We start from the raw sequence: 7,011 nt of genomic DNA, 5'->3' as shown, positions 1-7,011 counted from the left end.
CTTAACAAATAAAAATAATATCAAACAGCTATACAACCAAGATTTGAAGATAAGATATAATCAAATCCATTATTGCCATAAATGGCCAAATTGCTATTTTCGAGGTCAAAACGAGGGAATTTGGCCAAATTCTGCTATGCCTCCCGAGCTTAACTAACGAGCTTAAGCTCATGACTTGTGCTTTGTTGACCGCTTTTTCATCAAGTGGGACCTATAAAACAACCAAACTCCACCGCCATGATAATTACCAAAAATTTCCCTGATAGTTTAAATCCTACTTCTTCATGAAAGCAAAGGCTAGATGCTCTATACGTGCTCGGAGATCATTCCCTAGGTTGAAAAGAATTCACCCCTAGAATTATCATCATCTAAGTAATCACCATAGTAGGGTACTAAGTGTTTGATGTTGAATACATCTCCATCCGGATGTGGCTTTGCATCGGTGGTCATGGTATGCAGCCCGGGTTGAGCTTCTCAACGATCTTGACTGCACACTCTTTTGCCTTTTATGCTTTTGTAGTGCACCTTCTAAAAATGTTCCTTGGGCAAGAAGACCTCACACAAAATCACCTACTTCAAACTTTAGAAAGAAAACATAAGATTAAGGATTTGATTCAAATATACTAGGTATCTCGAAAAGAAAACAAAGGATTAGAGTTTCTCATATAGTAGACATGACTATAAGAAAACATAGGATTAGAATTTTTGAATGAAAAACTGAGACATTACTATAAGAAAACACATAGTATTAGGGGTTTTTGATTAAGAAATAGAGACATTACAAAAAAGAAAACAAAAAGTTTAGGGTTTTGACTCAAATGTAGTAGGCATTTCAAAAAGAAAATAAAACATTAGGGTTTTGATTGAAAAATAAGAGACATTACTATAAATAAACATGGGAGTACGGTTTTGATTCAAAATAGTACACAATCCCGAAAACCACATAGTATTAGGTTTTTGAATGAAAAATAGGAGGCATTCAGTAAAGAAAACATAGGATAATGGTTTTGATTGAAAATTATGAGACATTTTAAAAATATAACATCGGATTACGGTTTTAAAAAACAATTAGCAGAAATTCCAAAAAAAAATGATAGGTTAGTGTTTTGATTAAAAAAAATATGTCATTATGAAAATAAAACAAAGGATTATGGTTTTGATTGAAAACATAAAAATTGGACACATTCCAAAAAAACAAAACACAAATGATTAGTCTTTCGATTAAAAAATAACAAATATTTTGACAAGAGAAGAAAGAATTATGGTTTTGATTGAAAAATAGGAGACATTTTATAAAGAAAAAATAGGTTAGGGTTTTTATTCAAAACAAATAAATAATATACATTAACAATAAAAAATATAGGATTCAAATTTTGTTTGCAAAATAAGAGACATTATGAAAAAATAACAGGATCAAGGTTTTAGATTGAAAAATAGGAGACATTAATATACCAAAAAACTAGATTAGGCTTTGATTAAAAAATAATAGACATTCTGAAAAGAAAACATAGGAATATGGTTTTGATTAAAATATAGTAGGCATTCTGAGAAGAAAACATAAGATTAGTGATTTTATTGAAAAATAGGAGACAATCTGAAAATAAAACATAGCATTATGTTTTTGAATAAAAACTAGTAGACATTCGAAAAAGAAACATAAGATTATGGTTTTGACTTAAAAATAGGAGGCATTCAAAGGAAAACTTAGGGTTACTGTTTTGGTTAAAAATATGAGACATTAAAAAAAAATAGCATAGGATTCGGGTTTTGTATGCAAAATAAGAGTCATTCCGAAAAAATACACAGGACTAATGATTTCATTCAAATATAGTCGGCATTCTAAAAAAATATTATAGGATTAGGGTTTTAATAAAAAAATAAGAGACATTACTATGAGGGCAATGTATCATTCAAGTGTGGGGGAGGGTTGCATGCTTGTTTTGCTAGAGATGAGTGTTTACACGCGATGATGGTCTATGATCGACATCGTGTTGAGCTTCTAACCTCGGGAAATACTTGTTTGTTAGTTAATTGTTTGAGATCTATATTGTAGTCTCAGCCCTTAATTCTCGAGAGGCTCAAGTTTATCACTCAACCCTAATTATGGAGCCACATGTCTTTGAGTTTTAAAAAAAACTGGAAAGTCGGATCCCATGTGAGATGCCCTACCGGTTATTTTGTAAATACTGGTGAAATATGGTAGAAATAGCTATCACCCCAAGACAGTGAAACCTAATCTTGAGTAATCAAATTTTGGGTATTTCAAATGTACATTTGATGGCCTACACGAGAGAAGGCTACCTCTAGGGTCTATAGTCTACTACCCATTGTGAATAGACAGCTTTTAGGTTTAATTTCATTAGGTTGAGCCTCGAAAAATTGTGTGGCACTCAGGTTAGGGTTCTGCAATACACACTTGTCCTTTGAAGTAAGAGTGTAGCCATTCATTAGTATCCTATTGTTCCTAAACCTTTGTTGCTTTCCCTTTGTTTAGGAAGTCCAAGTTTTTCAGGATCGAGGTATTGAACTCATCTGTCCTTTCATTGAGTGAGGTGAGATTGATTGAGGACAAGCAATGATTCAAGTCTAGAGCGTATTTGATGAGGGCAACTCATATCACACTTTCTTACCCTCAATTTATACTTTTGTCCCTGCCTATTAGCAAATCTTCGTATATTTTCGGTGCTATTCGGCTATGTTTATTGATGATGTAGGAATTGAAGAGCTTGATTCATTAGAGTGAATCCAATTACCAAATGAGAGAAAATGGAAGAATTGCTGATGTTCAAGTCAAGACAAAGCGTAATCACTGTCGTGTTTCTATCCCTCCTGAACCTGCGAAAAGGTGGATCAAATGAAGAAGCTTGTAGGGGTGTGACACTGTGATGAACACAAAGGTGAAGCACTCATCATATATCCCTCCCCTTGAATATCCTAGCATGATCATGTCCATGAAAACACTTGACTCATAAAATGTACCTGGAAACCATTTTAATCAAGTCGAGATACTATAACTCTTGGGATCATCCCTGTATTGCTCGTCTTGTAGTTGAAAATACAATCCTAATCCCCTACTTTCTACCATCATTCACTTTTTCACTATTACTTCTTAATATAAACTTTTACCAATCATCAGAAGATAGATTAGTACTTTAAGTCCAGTCCTTGTGGTTCAACAACCCTACAACTCACGGGGTAGCACTATATTATATGTGTGTGGCCTGTGCACTTGCAGAGAACATATCAATAGGATCACGGTTTTGATTTTAAAATAGGATATATTACTATAATAAATCATTGGCTCAAAGTTTTGATTAAAAATGAAAAAATAGGAGACATTTCCATTATAGGATCAGTTCTTACTTGAGTAGGAGATATTCCAAAAAGAAAACAAAGAATTAGTGTTTAGATTCATAGGAGGCATTTTAAAAACAAGAATTAGATTGTGGGTCGATTGAAAAATAGCGGACATTATTATGATAAAAACATACTATTAGGGTTCTAATGACTATGAGAGATTACATGACATAGGATTAGGGTTTTGATTCAAACCCTAAAATACATGATTATAAAAAGAAAACAAAGGATTATCATTTTGATTCAAACCAATAAAATAGACAAGTACTACCAAAACAAAAATACATGATTTGGATTTTTGATTCAAAAATAGCAAACATTCCGAGACGGAAAGAGAGAACTAGGGTTTTTATTGTAAAATAGGAGATATTACGTAAAGAAAACATAGGTTAGTGTTTTGATTAGAAGTTAATGAATATGAAACTTTAAGAAAAAGAAATATATTATTCAGGTTGTGTTTTTCAAAATAGGAGACATTTCAAAAGAAAATATAGGATTAGGGTTTTGGATTCATATATAATAGGCATTCCAAAAAGAAAATGTATCATTAGGGTTATGATTAAAAAATAGGCAACATTACTATAAGAAAACATAGGATTAGGGTGTTGCTTACAAAATAGTAGGCATTACGAAAAGAAAATATACAATTAAGGTTTTGATTGAAATATAGTTGGTAGTGTGCAAAGAAAACATAAGATTAGGCTTTTATTTGAAAAATATGAGACATTTCAAAAATAATAAATTGTAATAGTATTTTCAATCAAAAATAGCAAACATTCTCAAAAGAAAATATAAGATTAGAATTTTGATTATTTAGGCATTCCAAAGACTTAGAAATTGGGGTTTTTATTAAAACACAGTCATTAAGAAGAGAAAACATATGATTCGGATTTTATGTGCAAAAAATAGGAGACATTACAATAGAAAAACATAGAATTCTGGTTTTTGATTCAAATATAGTAGGCATTTAAAAACATAAAATTATGGGTTTAATTGGAAAAATAGGAGACATTACTATAAGAAAACATAGGATTACAGTTTTGATTGAAAAATAAGAGATATTACTATAAGAAAAGTTAGGATTTGGTTTTGAATGAAAAATGGGAGACATTACATTAAGAGAACATATGAATAGAGTTTTGATTAAAAAATAGTAGACATTCCCAAAAGAAAATTTATGATTAGGGTTTTGATTGAAAAATATGAGACATTTCAAAAACAAAACATAGAATTATGGTGTTGATTGAAAAAGAGACATTGCTATTGAAAACAGTGGATTAGGCTTCTGATTAAAACTGAAAAATAGGGGACATTTTTGAAATGTCTCATATTTTTTAATTAAAACCATATTCGTGTGTTTTCTTTTTAGAATGCCTCCTATTTTTTCTTTCACCAATGTCTCCTATTTATCAGTTTTGAACCAAAACCCTAACCTATGTTTTCATATAGTAATGACTCCTATTTTTCATTCCGAAATAATCTGAACATTTTCTTAAAGTCTCCTTATTATTAGTAATGTTATGCTTTCTTTTCAAAATGTCTATTATTTTTGAATAAAAATCCTAATCCTAATAAGAGCCATTACTATCTTTGAATTAAAATACTAATCCTATCTTTTGTTATTGAAATGTTCCCTATTTTTCTGTTTTTAATCAAAACTAAAAAATAGGGGACATTTTTAGTTCAAATATATTATTTTTAATTCAAATATAGTTGGCATTCCAAAAAGAAAACATAGGATTAGGGTTTTGAGTGAAAAATATGCGACATTACTATAAGAAAACAAAGGATTTATGTTTTGATTAAAAAATAATAGACATTCCCAAAAGATAACATAGGATTAGTGTTTTGATTAAAAAATAGGAGACACTACGAAATGAAAACATAGAATTGGTGTTTTGATTGAAAAATTGGAGACATAACGAAAAGAAAACATAGGATTAAGGGTTTAATTTAAAAATAGTTGACATTACCAAAACTAACCATAGATTTAGGTTTTTGATTCAAAAATACTTGACATTACAAAAAGAAAACATGGGATTAGGGTTTTGATTCAAAGAAAATGAGGCATTTCAAAAAGGAAAACATACTATTAGGGTTTTGATTGAAAGAGATTATCAGTAATGTTTTCTTTTTAAAGTGTCTCCATTTTCTCATAAACTGAAATCATTTTGAAACTTTTCATAATGTCTTATATTTTTCAATAACATTTCCAAAAGAAAGCACATGATTAGATTTTTGATTGAAAAACAGCATACATTCAAAAAAGAAATGTAGGTTAGGGTTTCAATTGAAAAATAGGAGATATTCTTAAAAGAAAACACAGGATTAGGGTTTTGAATAAAAAATAGGACACATTCCTATTAGGGTTTGGATTAAAAAATTTCAGATATTCGAAAACAAAATATAGCTGACATAAGAAAAGAAAATAAAATTTAAGATTAGAGTTTTGATCCAAAACATGGGAGTAGGAAAAGAAAACATAGAATCATTGTTTTGATTCAAAATTGAAAACATAACATTAGGGTTTTATTGAAAATTAGGAGATATTGTGAAAAGAAAAACATAGGATTATTGTTTCGATTCAGAAATAATAGACATTCCCAAAAGAAAACATCAAATTAGCATTTTTATTAAATATTAGGAGGCATTGCAAAAAGAAAAATACTTAGGATTAGGGTTTTGATTAAAACAATATGGGATATTCCTAAAAGAAAACATAAGATTAGGGTTTATTCAAAAATAGCAGATAGTCCCAAAAGAAAACATAAGATTATGGTTTTGGTAAAAAAATAGGAGAGATTCAGAAAAGAAAAACATAGGATTAGGGTTTCGATGAAAAACCGAAAAATAGAGAATATTTTAAAAATAAAACATTTGATTAGTGTTTTGATTAAAAAATAGCAGACATTCTCAAAAGAAAACAAAGAATTAGTATTTTGATTAAAATATAGAGCATTCTGAAAAGATAACATAGAATTAAGGTTTGGATTGAAAAATATAAGACATTATATGTAGGATTATTGTTTTGATTAAAAAATAGAAGCCATTCCCAAGAGATAACATAAGATAAGGGTTTTGATTGAAAATTAGGAGACATTACTATAACAAAAAAGTTGTGATTCGGGTTTTGAATGAAAATAAGACACATTACTATTTTTTAATGGACAAAGGATTAGGGTTTTGAATAAAAAAATATGAGCCATTTCAAACTATTATGCAGAATGTCTCTTATTTTGTAAACAAAACATAAGATTAGGGATTTCAATCATATGTTTTTTAATCAAAAACATAATATTGCTTTGTAATGTGAAAAGAAAGCATATGATTATCTTTTTTCTTAACAAATTGCTAGTATTCTAAACAAAAACATAGAATTAGGGTTTGATTGAAAAATATGTGACATTACTATTATTAAACATATGATTCATGTTTTGATCAAAATATAGTAGTCATTCAGAAACCCTACGAATACTATGTTTTCGGAATGTCTAATTTTAATAAAAGATATTAGACATTCGCAAAAGAAAACATAGGGTTAGGGTTTTGTTTGAAAAATACGAGGCATTAAAAAAAAAGTTAGGATTAGGGTTTTAATTGAAAAATTTGAGCATTCTCCAAATAGAACATAGGATTTGGGATTTGAATAAAACT

The sequence above is a fragment of the Dioscorea cayenensis genome, chromosome 9 (assembly GCF_009730915.1).
Source record: "Dioscorea cayenensis subsp. rotundata cultivar TDr96_F1 chromosome 9, TDr96_F1_v2_PseudoChromosome.rev07_lg8_w22 25.fasta, whole genome shotgun sequence".
Lineage (NCBI taxonomy): Eukaryota > Viridiplantae > Streptophyta > Magnoliopsida > Dioscoreales > Dioscoreaceae > Dioscorea > Dioscorea cayenensis.
The sequence above is the reverse complement of the archived record's forward strand: the minus strand, read 5'-3'. Positions refer to the sequence as shown.